Source organism: Pleurodeles waltl, chromosome 3_1 (assembly GCF_031143425.1).
Source record: "Pleurodeles waltl isolate 20211129_DDA chromosome 3_1, aPleWal1.hap1.20221129, whole genome shotgun sequence".
In the NCBI taxonomy this organism is placed as follows: domain Eukaryota; kingdom Metazoa; phylum Chordata; class Amphibia; order Caudata; family Salamandridae; genus Pleurodeles; species Pleurodeles waltl.
Window position 1 is genome coordinate 195,137,879 of NC_090440.1, and position 12,222 is coordinate 195,150,100.

Sequence of the window (12,222 nt, forward strand, 5' to 3'; positions counted from 1 at the left end):
ATATTTTTTCGAAATGTATATAGTATCTTTCTTTATTTTGTGTTTCAATCATGCCCCTTCCAAGTTTCAATCTTACAGGATCACTCAGCTGACCAGTTACACCAACCATGTAAGCTCTGTCCTCCGACAGTAGAGGCGATAACACTGATAGCTTTATCAAGACCGATGATGAAATCCCTTTACACAAGTCCTGGAGCAGCAGATATAGCAGTGAGTGCCATACTATGGAATCACAACAGGTCTCCTGAACTCAGCATGAATTATCTATGAATTATTCACTTTAAATGTATCTGTGAAGCATCAGGTTGGCGGTTTTTGAAAATACAAGTATTTCACTATGAAATGGAAAGGTTTAATTTTGGATAAATAATCTACATGTTACCCAACAGAAACTTGCAATTTCAAAGCACGGGAGTATTTTGGTCTCAAAACACTAGACATTCATTTTTAATAAACACACGATTTAGCTTAGCACTTTCAAGCACATACTCCTGTTCCAGACTGCCAGAATGTGCCTCTTATATCCATTTTCCGCACAGATTTACACCACTGTTATGCATGAGATGGCAGGGATTACAGAAGGAATGGCCACATAAAGTAAAGGATAAGCACTATTGTGTGGATGCCATTATTAGTAAACGGATAACCATAATTATGTTCTCTTCAAGTCATGAATGTGCCACTAGTTTACCACAAGCATAGCTAGAGACAACCGGAAAGTCAACTTTAGCACCAACTGTATGTTAAGGATCAGCCACTACGGATTTTTATGAAGGCCAGTATTATGGTAGGCACAGCCACAATGTCAACAGGAATGCTCTTTAAATGTTATATCTGACCTCTGTTATGCCATGGATGACCAAAATGTCTTCGATATATAAAAGAAGGCCACTATTGAAAGGGAATAGCCAAAATGTTGTTGAGAGTGCCCCTGATAAATCAAGGAAAGGTCACTATTGGGCCAGAGGTAGCCAAGAAGGTGAGAAGAATGCCACAAACGTCAAGGTAGGCCACTAGCATGCCAGGGATAGCCAAAATTTCGCCAGAAAACCCACTAAATGTCAAGGATGGGCCACCATTAATCCCTGCAATAGCTAAACGATTGACAGGAATGTTTACAGATGTCAGGTAAGGCCACTATGATGCCATGAATAGCCATAATGTCATCAAGAAAGCAAATTATCTAAGGATTGGCCCCTATTACAGTTGTCCAAAGCAGAATGAAAGGCAACTATAAACCAAGGGTAGAGTACTATTACACTAGGAATAGCCAAAATATTGCCAAAGATGCCCCTAATGTGTCACATACGGGTCTCAATACGCCGGGATGGCCACTACATTAGTAAGACTATCTCCAAAATATCATAGAAAGGTCACCAATATATATCCGAATATTCCAGGGACCACAACGTGATACACTCAGCACAGCCGCCAGCCAGTACGCTTTGCAGCACAATTTAATCTTAACTTGTACAAATGAAAAAAACATGCTACAAGCCTCACACTGAGAATATTACGCTATTTACTGTTATTGTTGCGACTGGTGGGGATTACGAGGGATCGCTCGAAACTCCGACTTTCATAAGTCATGGGTTCTTCCACCAATCAATAACGGCAGCAAATAGAATTTTTACCTCTCGATTTTTACACATATACTAATTATGAATGGTCACCGGCACATCACCATGGTGTTCTATGTCATGTTTGAGGTGCCTAGACATACGATTAAGAGGAACTGCCCATTAAATAATGTTGGGAGTGGAGCACATTGAACAACCATGTACGAAATCAAAAAGTGCCCCATAGGTGACATCTTGGTCATTGCAACCAAATCTGGTAATGAATAATAATGTGTGTCCAGTTCCTACAGTGAGCGCATATAGATGTACTTAGAATGTCTAAGTAATCCAAATGATAAATTCACATGACACAATAAGTATGTACGTGCGATGGTGATTTTTCAAAAAGGAATTTAGCAAACAGTGGCACATTGGGGAGCGTTTGTATACATATGAGGTGGCTGTAACTGGTGGGCAGTCACCATTGATGGTTGATCACCTCCTCCATATGGGATACAGAATGTGATTAAAGCTTGATTTAGTACACTTCTGATATGACTGCTTCTAGTGCACATCCTGCTCTTCACTGTGCTTTGAAGCATCTGAAGGCACGAGATCAACATCAGACCGAAGACTAAAAAGTGCAAAAGGAAAAAAACAAGACAGCAGGCCTTATCCATCTATGCTCTCAGGATGTGAAACAACATTTCCGTATCCATCGGGACTGCCACAATGCTGCTCCAATATAAGAAAGCGTTAGAGATGCACTTTTTAAAGAATACTACATCACAATACATTACCAGTCCACCAACCTCCTACATATCCTATGACTTGTTGACTTTATGTTTGTCTTTGTCCTGGGGTTTGCACTACAGAAAAACAATATACACACAGGTATTATTATTCGCCATCTAAGTGGTACTGATATCAAAGGCTCAGAAGGGTGAAAGTCTGAGCCCACGGAGCTATCCCGCTGGTGTGAAATGCGGTCAAACACGAATGCTATCTGCATATGTGCCAAGTACATTGCAACCATTGTACTTTGTACCCTACATCACGTGTCACTCTACACACAAATTTAACCTGAATTAGTCAAGCAGCCTTGTCTAATACAGAATGCATAGCCTCTGGTAGTACTTTACTCCAGCCATAGTGGAATTCCTCTGCCTGCCAAATTTAGAGAGTCCAATGGCCCAAGGGACATTTCTTATCATTAGTAGGAACTGCAGATCTGGCGGGTCCTGTCAACGTATTAAACGTTTGACGGACAGCTCAGTCAACATGACGGTACCGTCCGTCAAACTTTTAGTGTGTTTTTGTATTTTCAAAAATAAAGTCCCAAAGTGGAATTTTGTTTTTAAAAATACAAAGCTAATGACACCCACACCATGTTGTGTGGTCATTTTGCAAATTTTTCCTGCCCCTTACCATCAGGTTTTACCTGGCGTGACAAACAATGAAAACTGTCCATTCAACTGCTCACACTAAATTGGATAAGTGGTCGAATGGTGTAACTTCAGATGGCCTTTACTCTGTCAGCCTGAAGGAGGAGTATGTCAGCAACAGAGAAAGAGTGGTCTCCGTTACTGCCATTCTTAGGATCCGTATGTCCATAAATCAGGTGGGAAGATAATTTTAGCATGAAGATTTAAGGCATGAAAAACACCCATCAAATTCCTCAATATGTAATTTCCCTTGAGTCCCAAAAAATAGGGATTCGTTTCTTCAGGGTTTTCGGTTTGACCAGGGACTGGATTCAGAAACAGAGCTTCTAATTTATGTAGGTTTATTTTAAACATAGCCGCAGCAAAATATGTCTGAAATTCCTCCAACAGGGGAGGAACGACTGCAGGGATTATGATAGCTACACCATGATATCATCAGCAAATATTGTTAGCCTGAAGACTTCGCACCCTCTACATACTCATCTGATATCTCGCTGGCCCTGAAAGCATAGGCTGATGGTTCCAAGTGAGTGCAAAAAGGAGGCATGGGAGAATGTTGGAGATTTAGTTAAATTGACTCAGACATGTGCTCTCAGTAATTGGTGGCTGCCCAGGACACAACTAACGAAACATCAGTAAAAGCCAAGGCAATGTATTGCCCTAGACATGAATGGTCAGCCAACTCGATCAAACTACTACTCAGAATCCAAAGAGAGCAGCATGACGTTGTTATGCTTCCTCTGAATGTGTTTTGAGATATGGAGGATTTCACAGCCTCCAAGCAGATAGGAGGGTTTATTATATGGCTGCAAACTTTCGCAGGAGTCTTTGTACAAACACTTCGATGTCCTGTCCCTCTGCATTGGGTAGAAGTCCCCTGAATCTGGTGCTGATCCTGTGTAACTTTCATTGAGATCTTATTTAAACAGTAGGCCTTCAAACTTATCCTTCACAGTGACAAGTCTATTTTCCATGTACTGCTGTTCCTCCACCCTTTCATCAAGTGTTATCTTCAGGTCCGCCACCTGATAACTCAGTTCGCTTACATGTTTACAGAGTTCATGGGGGTAAGACTTTGGATCTTCATTTGATGGTGCCAATTTCAATTTATTCTCCATCATGAATTGTGTAGATGTTTCTGAGAGATTCCTGTGTGGTCTGTTGTCTTCTCTCATTCCTGTGAAGGCCTCATTCAATCTGTGCCCTTGTCACCCCTAATGCCCTTCATGCCTTTTGCCTCCAGCATGTCTATGTTTACTTCTCCCCTGCTCCTCAACTAGGCCGATGCCATCTCTTTGCACATGACTGTCTGACGCAATACAAAAACGTAGTTAGTTGAATCAGCGCCCTAAAGCACTCTGAAAAAGAATTATTCTTTGAATGCACCAGCAACACACTGTATAAAACAAGCCGACAATGACAGACTGTAAGTAGGAATCAAGCATGCAATAGGAAGACTGGGCACAGAGTCTTTCATGATTGACTTGCCAGACATTACAGGATCACACAAAACCTGTAAAACAGCACTAAGCAAGAGAAAGCACTGACCCTGAAGCAGGGCGAAGCCCATCTGTAAGAGGGACAACATGCTCTATCAGAGAGTAAACTCAGGAACTCCTGCATAGGAATGAAAATGTCACTTACCCAGTGTACATCTGTTCGTGGCATCAGTCGCTGTAGCTCGCCATCTGGTGTTGGGCCGGAGTGTTACAAGTTGTTTTTCTTCGAAGAAGTCTTTCGAGTCACGGGACCGAGTGACTCCTCCTTTTGTCTCCATTGCGCATGGGCGTCGACTCCATCTTCGATTGTTTTTCCCCGCAGAGGGTGAGGTAGGAGTTGAATTGTAGTAATAGTGCCCATGCAATGGAGTGACTAAGTATGTACCTATTTAAGGTTGAGATGATACATATACAAATAGTTGAAGGTAACTTCCAAACTGCTACAGGCTCCCGGGGAGGCGGGTGGGCACATGCGAATCTACAGCGACTGATGCCACGAACAGATGTACACTGGGTAAGTGACATTTTCAGTTCGATGGCATCTGTCGCTGTAGATACGCATGTTTTGCATAGACTAGTAAGCAGTTATCTCCCCAAAAGCGGTGGCTCAGCCTGTAGGAGTGGAAGTAGTTTGAAATAATGTTCTTAATACGGCTTGACCTACTGTGGCTTGTTGTGCGGATAACACGTCTCCACAGTAGTGCTTGGTGAATGTGTGAGGCGTAGACCATGTGGCTGCCTTACATATTTCTTGCATTGGGATGTTTCCTAGAAAGGCCATGGTAGCACCTTTCTTTCTGGTTGAGTGTGCCCTTGGTGTAATGGGCAGCTGTCGTTTAGCTTTAAGGTAGCAGATTTGGATGCATTTAACTATCCATCTGGCTATACCTTGTTTTGATATTGGGTTTCCTGCATGAGGTTTTTGAAATGCAATAAATAGTTGTTTAGTCTTTCTGATGTTCTTTGTTCTGTCAATGTAATACATTAATGCTCTTTTGACATCTAATGTATGTAGTGCCCTTTCAGCTACGGTATCTGGCTGTGGAAAGAACACTGGAAGTTCCACTGTTTGATTTAGATGGAACGGTGAAATAACCTTTGGCAAAAATTTAGGATTAGTACTTAGGACGACCTTATTCTTGTGTAGTTGTATAAAAGGTTCTTGTATTGTAAATGCCTGAATCTCGCTTACTCTTCTTAGGGAAGTAATGGCGATGAGAAATGCAACCTTCCAGGTTAGGAACTGTATTTCGCAGGAGTGCATGGGTTCAAAAGGTGGACCCATAAGTCTAGTTAGGACAACATTTAGGTTCCATGAAGGAACAGGTGGTGTTCTTGGTGGTATAATTCTCCTAAGGCCCTCCATGAATGCTTTAATGACTGGTATCTTATATAGGGAAGTTGAATAGGTAGTCTGCAGGTATGCAGATATTGCTGCAAGGTGTATTTTAATGGAAGAGAAAGCCAGGTTAGATTTTTGTAAGTGAAGCAAGTAACCCACTACATGTTCTGGAGTTGTGTGTAATGGTTGTATTTGATTAATATGGCAGTAGCAGACAAACCTCTTCCATTTACTTGCATAGCAGTGCCTGGTGGATGGCCTTCTGGCTTGCTTTATGACTTCCATACATTCTTGGGTAAGTTGTAAGTGCCCGAATTCTAGGATTTCAGGAGCCAGATTGCTAGATTCAGCGATGCTGGATCTGGGTGTCTGATCTTTTGGTTGTGTTGTGTCAACAGATCTGGCCTGTTGGGCAATTTGATGTAGGGTACTACTGATAGGTCTAGCAGCGTTGTGTACCAGGGTTGCCTTGCCCAAGTTGGTGCTATTAATATGAGTTTGAGTTTGTTTTGACTGAGTTTGTTTACCAGGTAAGGAAGGAGAGGGAGAGGAGGAAAAGCGTAAGCAAATATCCCTGACCAGTTCATCCATAGGGCATTGCCTTGGGACTGTTTGTGTGGGTATCTGGATGCGAAGTTTTGGCATTTTGCGTTCTCCTTCGTCGCAAACAAGTCTATCTGAGGTGTTCCCCAGAGTTTGAAATAGGTGTTCAGAATTTGGGGGTGAATTTCCCATTCGTGGACCTGTTGGTGATCTCGAGAGAGATTGTCTGCGAGTTGATTTTGGATCCCTGGTATAAATTGTGCTATTAGGCGAATTTGGTTGTGAATTGCCCAACGCCAAATTTTTTGTGCTAGCAGGCTTAACTGCGTGGAGTGCGTCCCCCCTTGCTTGTTTAGATAATACATTGTTGTCATGTTGTCTGTCTTGACGAGAATGTATTTGTGAACTATTATTGGTTGGAAAGCTTTTAGTGCTTGAAAAACTGCTAGAAGTTCTAGGTGATTTATATGCAGTTTTGTTTGATGTACGTTCCATTGTCCTTATATGCTGTGTTGATCGAGGTGTGCTCCCCACCCTGTCATGGAAGCATCTGTTGTCATTACGTATTGTGGCACTGGGTCTTGGAAAGGCCGCCCTTTGTTTAAATTTATGTTGTTCCACCACAGAAGCGAGAGGTAAGTTTGGCGGTCTATTTACACCAGATCTAGAAGATGACCCTGTGCTTGAGACCACTGTGATGCTAGGCACTGTTGTAAGGTCCTCATGTGCAGTCTTGCGTTTGGGACAATGGCTATGCATGAAGACATCATGCCTAGGAGTTGTAATATCATCTTTGCTTGTATCTTTTGTGTTGGATACATGCGTTGTATGATGGTGTTGAAATTTTGAATTCTTTGGGGACTTGGAGTGGCTACTCCTTTTGTTGTGTCTATTATGGCTCCTAGGTATTGTTGTACTTTGCACGGCAGAATGTTGGATTTCGTGAAGTTGACGGTGAACCCTAGTTTGAAGAGGGTTTGTATGATCTGTTTTGTGTGATTTGAGCACTCTATTAACGAATGGGCCTTGATTAGCCAGTCGTCTAGATATGGGAACACATGTATTTGCTGCCTTCTGATGTGTGCAGCGACTACCGCTAGACATTTGGTAAAGACTCTTGGTGCGGTTGTTAATCCGAAAGGCAGTACCTTGAATTGGTAATGTATTCCTTTGAATACAAACCTTAGGTATTTCCTGTGCGATGGGTGTATTGGTATATGGAAATACGCGTCCTTGAGGTCTAAAGTTGTCATGTAGTCGTGTAGTTTTAGCAATGGTAATACTTCTTGTAGTGTGACCATGTGAAAGTGGTCTGATTTGATGAATGTGTTCACTATTCTGAGGTCTAGGATTGGTCTCAGCGTTTTGTCCTTCTTTGGTATCAGAAAGTACAGTGAGTAAACTCCTGTGTTTATTTGTGTGTTTGGCACTAATTCGATTGCATTCTTTTGCAATAGTGCCTGCACTTCTATCTCCAGGAGATTGGAATGATGTTTTGTCAAATTTTGTGCTTTTGGTGGTATGTTTGGAGGGAATTGTAGAAATTCTATGCAATAACCATGTTGGATAATTGCTAGAAAACCAAGTGTCTGTAGTGATTTCCTCCCATGCTTTGTAATAATGACTTATTCTTCCCCCCACTGGTGTTGTTTGGAGGGGGTGAGTGACATGTGAGTCACTGCTTAGTAGTAGGGGTTTTGGGGCTTTGAAATTTTCCTCTATTCCTAGGGAATTGCCCTCCTCTATATTGTCCCCGAAAACCTCCTCTGTACTGTCCCTGGTAACTGGACGGTGTTGCCTGTGAGGTGCTGGCTTGTGTGCTCTGACCCTGAAACCCCCCTCTAAAGGGTGTTTTACGGAATGTGCTGTAATTCCCTCTGCTCTGCGGGGAGTAGAGTGCGCCCATGGCTTTAGCAGTGTCCGTGTCTTTTTTGAGTTTCTCAATCGCTGTGTCCACTTCTGGACCGAACAGTTCTTTTTCGTTAAAAGGCATATTGAGAACTGCTTGCTGAATCTCTGGTTTAAATCCAGACGTTCGGAGCCATGCATGCCTTCTGATAGTTACAGATGTATTAATTGTCCGTGCAGCTGTATCTGCAGCGTCCATGGAGGAGCGGATTTGGTTGTTGGAAATGATCTGTCCCTCCTCAACCACTTGTTTTGCCCTATTCTGTAGGTCCTTGGGCAGATGGTCAATGAGATGTTGCATCTCATCCCAATGGGCTCTGTCATAGCGCGCAAGTAGTGCCTGGGAGTTAGCGATGCGCCACTGGTTTGCAGCTTGTGCTGCGACTCTCTTACCAGCTGCATCGAACTTGCGGCTTTCTTTATCTGGGGGTGGTGCATCTCCAGATGTGTGGGAGTTGGCCCTTTTCCTAGCTGCTCCTACCACGACAGAGTCTGGTGGCAGCTGTGTAGTGATGAAAGCCGGGTCTGTAGGAGGCGCCTTATACTTTTTTTCCACTCTTGGTGTGATTGCCCTACTTTTGACCGGCTCCTTAAAGATTTCTTTTGCGTGCCGGAGCATACCAGGGAGCATAGGCAGGCTTTGGTAGGAGCTGTGGGTGGAGGAGAGTGTGTTGAATAAAAAGTCATCCTCGACCTGTTCTGAGTGGAGGCTTACATTGTGAAATTGTGCTGCTCTAGCCACCACTTGAGAATACGCAGTGCTGTCCTCTGGTGGAGATGGCTTCGTAGGGTGTGCCTCCGGACTGTTATCTGACACTGGGGCGTCGTATAAGTCCCATGCGTCTTGATCTTGGTCACCCTGGCTCATGGTGGTGTGAGCTGGGGAATGTGATGGAGTTTGTGTTGGTGAGACGTTAATCACAGGTGGAGGAGAGGGTGGTGGGGTAACTTTTTTCACCACTTTTGTTTGTGGTGTTTGTTCAGTTTGGAACTCCAATCTTCTCTTTCTTCTAATAGGGGGAAGGGTGCTTATTTTTCCTGTCCCCTGCTGTATGAAAATACGCTTTTGCGTATGGTCTACATCAGTTGAGTGTAGCTCTTCCTCAAACCTATGCTTTTGCATTTGGGAGGTTAGCGAGTGCTCTTCTGTATAAGAGCCACAAACTGGGTTGGTTGCAGTTTGTTTTGGCACCGAAACCCTGTCTGCATCTTTTTTCGGCTCCGAGGTGACTTTTTTCTTTTTCGGGGCCGAAACCTCTCGGCGTCGATCTTCTTCGGTGCCGCTGTCTTGGCATCGAGCCGTGTCTACACCGGTATCTCGGTGTCGATGCTTGTCTCCAGCACTTTCTCGGTCCCGAGAAGGCTGCGTGCCGGTGTCTCGACCGGAGTCGGACGATCTCGGCACTGTTTGGGCCTTTTTCGGTGCCGACGGTCGGTCACCGAATTTATGGTTCGAGCCATGGCCTGGTGGCAGTGGCGTCCCCTGGGCCTTGTACATCTTCTTCTGAGTGGTTTTCGACGTCTTACTCACGGTTTGTGTATCGTCGAATCCTTCGGAGTCCGATTCTTGGATCGAAAAGGTTCCCTCCTCTTCTTGTTCCTCGAACTCCCGGTGGGCTGTCGGCGCGGACGCCATCTGAAGTCTTCTGGCTCGACGGTCTCGGAGTGTTTTTCGGGACCGGAACGCACGACAGGCCTCGCAGGTGTCTTCACTGTGCTCAGGTGACAGGCACAGGTTGCAGACCAAGTGTTGGTCTGTATAGGGGTATTTATTGTGGCATTTGGGACAGAAACGGAACGGGGTCCGTTCCATCGGCGTTCTTCTGCACGCGGTCGGGCCGACCAGGCCCCGACGGGGGATCGAAAAAATTACCCCGAAGGGCACCGGAGCTCTTCGATCTTAGACGCGGTGTTGAATCTAACTACGCCGATCCCGAACGCAACAATACCGACGAAAATCTTCCGAAATTAGCTATCTTTCCGTTCCGAAACTCGGAGCGACAGGAACACGTCCGAACCCGATGGCGGAAAAAAAACAATCGAAGATGGAGTCGACGCCCATGCGCAATGGAGACAAAAGGAGGAGTCACTCGGTCCCGTGACTCGAAAGACTTCTTCGAAGAAAAACAACTTGTAACACTCCGGCCCAACACCAGATGGCGAGCTATGCAAAACATGCGTATCTACAGCGACAGATGCCATCGAACATACATTTTCCAGCAAGCACTTGACCATGGACACAACCAAAATAATCCCCAAACCCGCAAATTGCACAGATCTGAATAGTAGACCTCAAAGTGATGCTCCCACAGAAATAGTATGACAGGAGTATGAAACAAACAGAGCCCTGTTGCTGAACTATTGGCCTATCACACAAAAACAGGCTTTGACTGAAACATTCTGTCTACTTTACAAATAATATGTACATACACATATATTATTTTGTATGCATTGAAAAGAAGAGGAAGGCAACATTAGGTATGAGAACACCTGCATTCCTAAATATACCTGCAATTAAACAAACCTCTTAGATCATTCTTCAGGGGTCAAATGGACCACTTGTAACCACAGACAGCACAGATTTCAAAAGGGACTTTTCTTTGTAATATGGACTTGTTTTTTTTTTTAAACAGAAAAAGGAGTGCACTCTTGGCACTTATAACATCCAGCCTGTTATGAATGTAAATGGCACCTATATCACAGACAGATTTAATATTTTCACATGGAAAGTATCAAAAGTTTATGCGAGTTTCATTTTCAGAAATCATTGAGAAGCTCTGTCTCTCTTCAAACAAGGTAGCAGGCACAGCCGTTTGGTAACAATACTGCCAGATACCTTTCTGAAAATGTATAAAAACAATCACTATTACTCCACCTTAACTGTAGTGTTTCTCACTACACTGATATCGATTAGCAAATTCATCTATAAATGGTGAGCCTGCCAATGGTGGTTCTCAAACTGGTGGCCTTATGCTCTTATGACAGAAGCTTTATCTCTGTGCTATCTCAGCTCACCAAATATTCAACATATACAGTCTTTGTAAGAATGAAAGGTAGGGCTAAGTGGAAGAATAAGTATACATTTTGCAGTGCCCAGCCTGGATTGATCAGGCAACCCGGAAAACCTGATACACACACGTGCCTGGAAACACCACGTTTTGAGAAGTAAACCTGATGGTTTTGACCCCTAAGCTAACTTGTAGTGTTGTGCATCTGCTGACAAAAAAATCATGAGAACCAAAGAAGCAGCTTCTTTGAATAAATTACACGCCCCAGATTCTTTTTTTCAGAGACTTTTTCTTTAGGATGAGCAAACCTGGGATGGCATTTAAATAATAATGAATAATCAGTGAAACTGTAAATGAGGTGATTCCAAGCCAGAAATCACAGGGCAAAGGTATTCTTAGTTCTGTACCATCCTTGGTAAATACACGCCCAGTGATCAGAGGAAGAAACAAGCATTGGCAAAGCCAATAGGTCTTGCCTATACAAGAGGTATTGGCTTTGGCAATGTTTTTTGCCATGTTGTACACCAGAGTGGCTGCTGTTCAGCATAGCTAAAAGTTAGTGGTGTGGAGTGTCAAAGTGGAGTAGAGTTTCGTAGAGTGTATTTCTTGGAATGTCGTAAAGTGGAGAAGGAGGAGTAGAGTGCCGTAGAGTTGAGTGAAGTGGAGTAGAGTTCAGTGGCAGAAGAGTGGCAGAGTGGGGTGGGGTGAATAGGGTGAAGTGGGTTGGATAGATTGAGGTAGTTGGTGGATTGGAGCAGAGTTTGGTGGATTGGGGTTGAGTGGGGTGGATTAAGTGCAGTAAGGTGGATTGATGGGGTGGGTTGGATTGGGGTGGATTGAAATGGGATGAGGTGGATGGGATTGGGGTGGATTAGATTGGGGTGGCTGGTCTGGATTGGAGTATTATGGCTGGGGTGG

General features: G+C 43.9%; 1 protein-coding gene across 1 annotated transcript in view; it reads right to left on the reverse strand.

Moving 5' to 3' along the window:
* PTPN9 (protein tyrosine phosphatase non-receptor type 9) overlaps positions 1-12,222 on the reverse strand; it is a 232,730-nt gene that overhangs the window by 108,997 nt on the left and 111,511 nt on the right. The gene's annotated exons all lie outside the window — the stretch shown is intronic.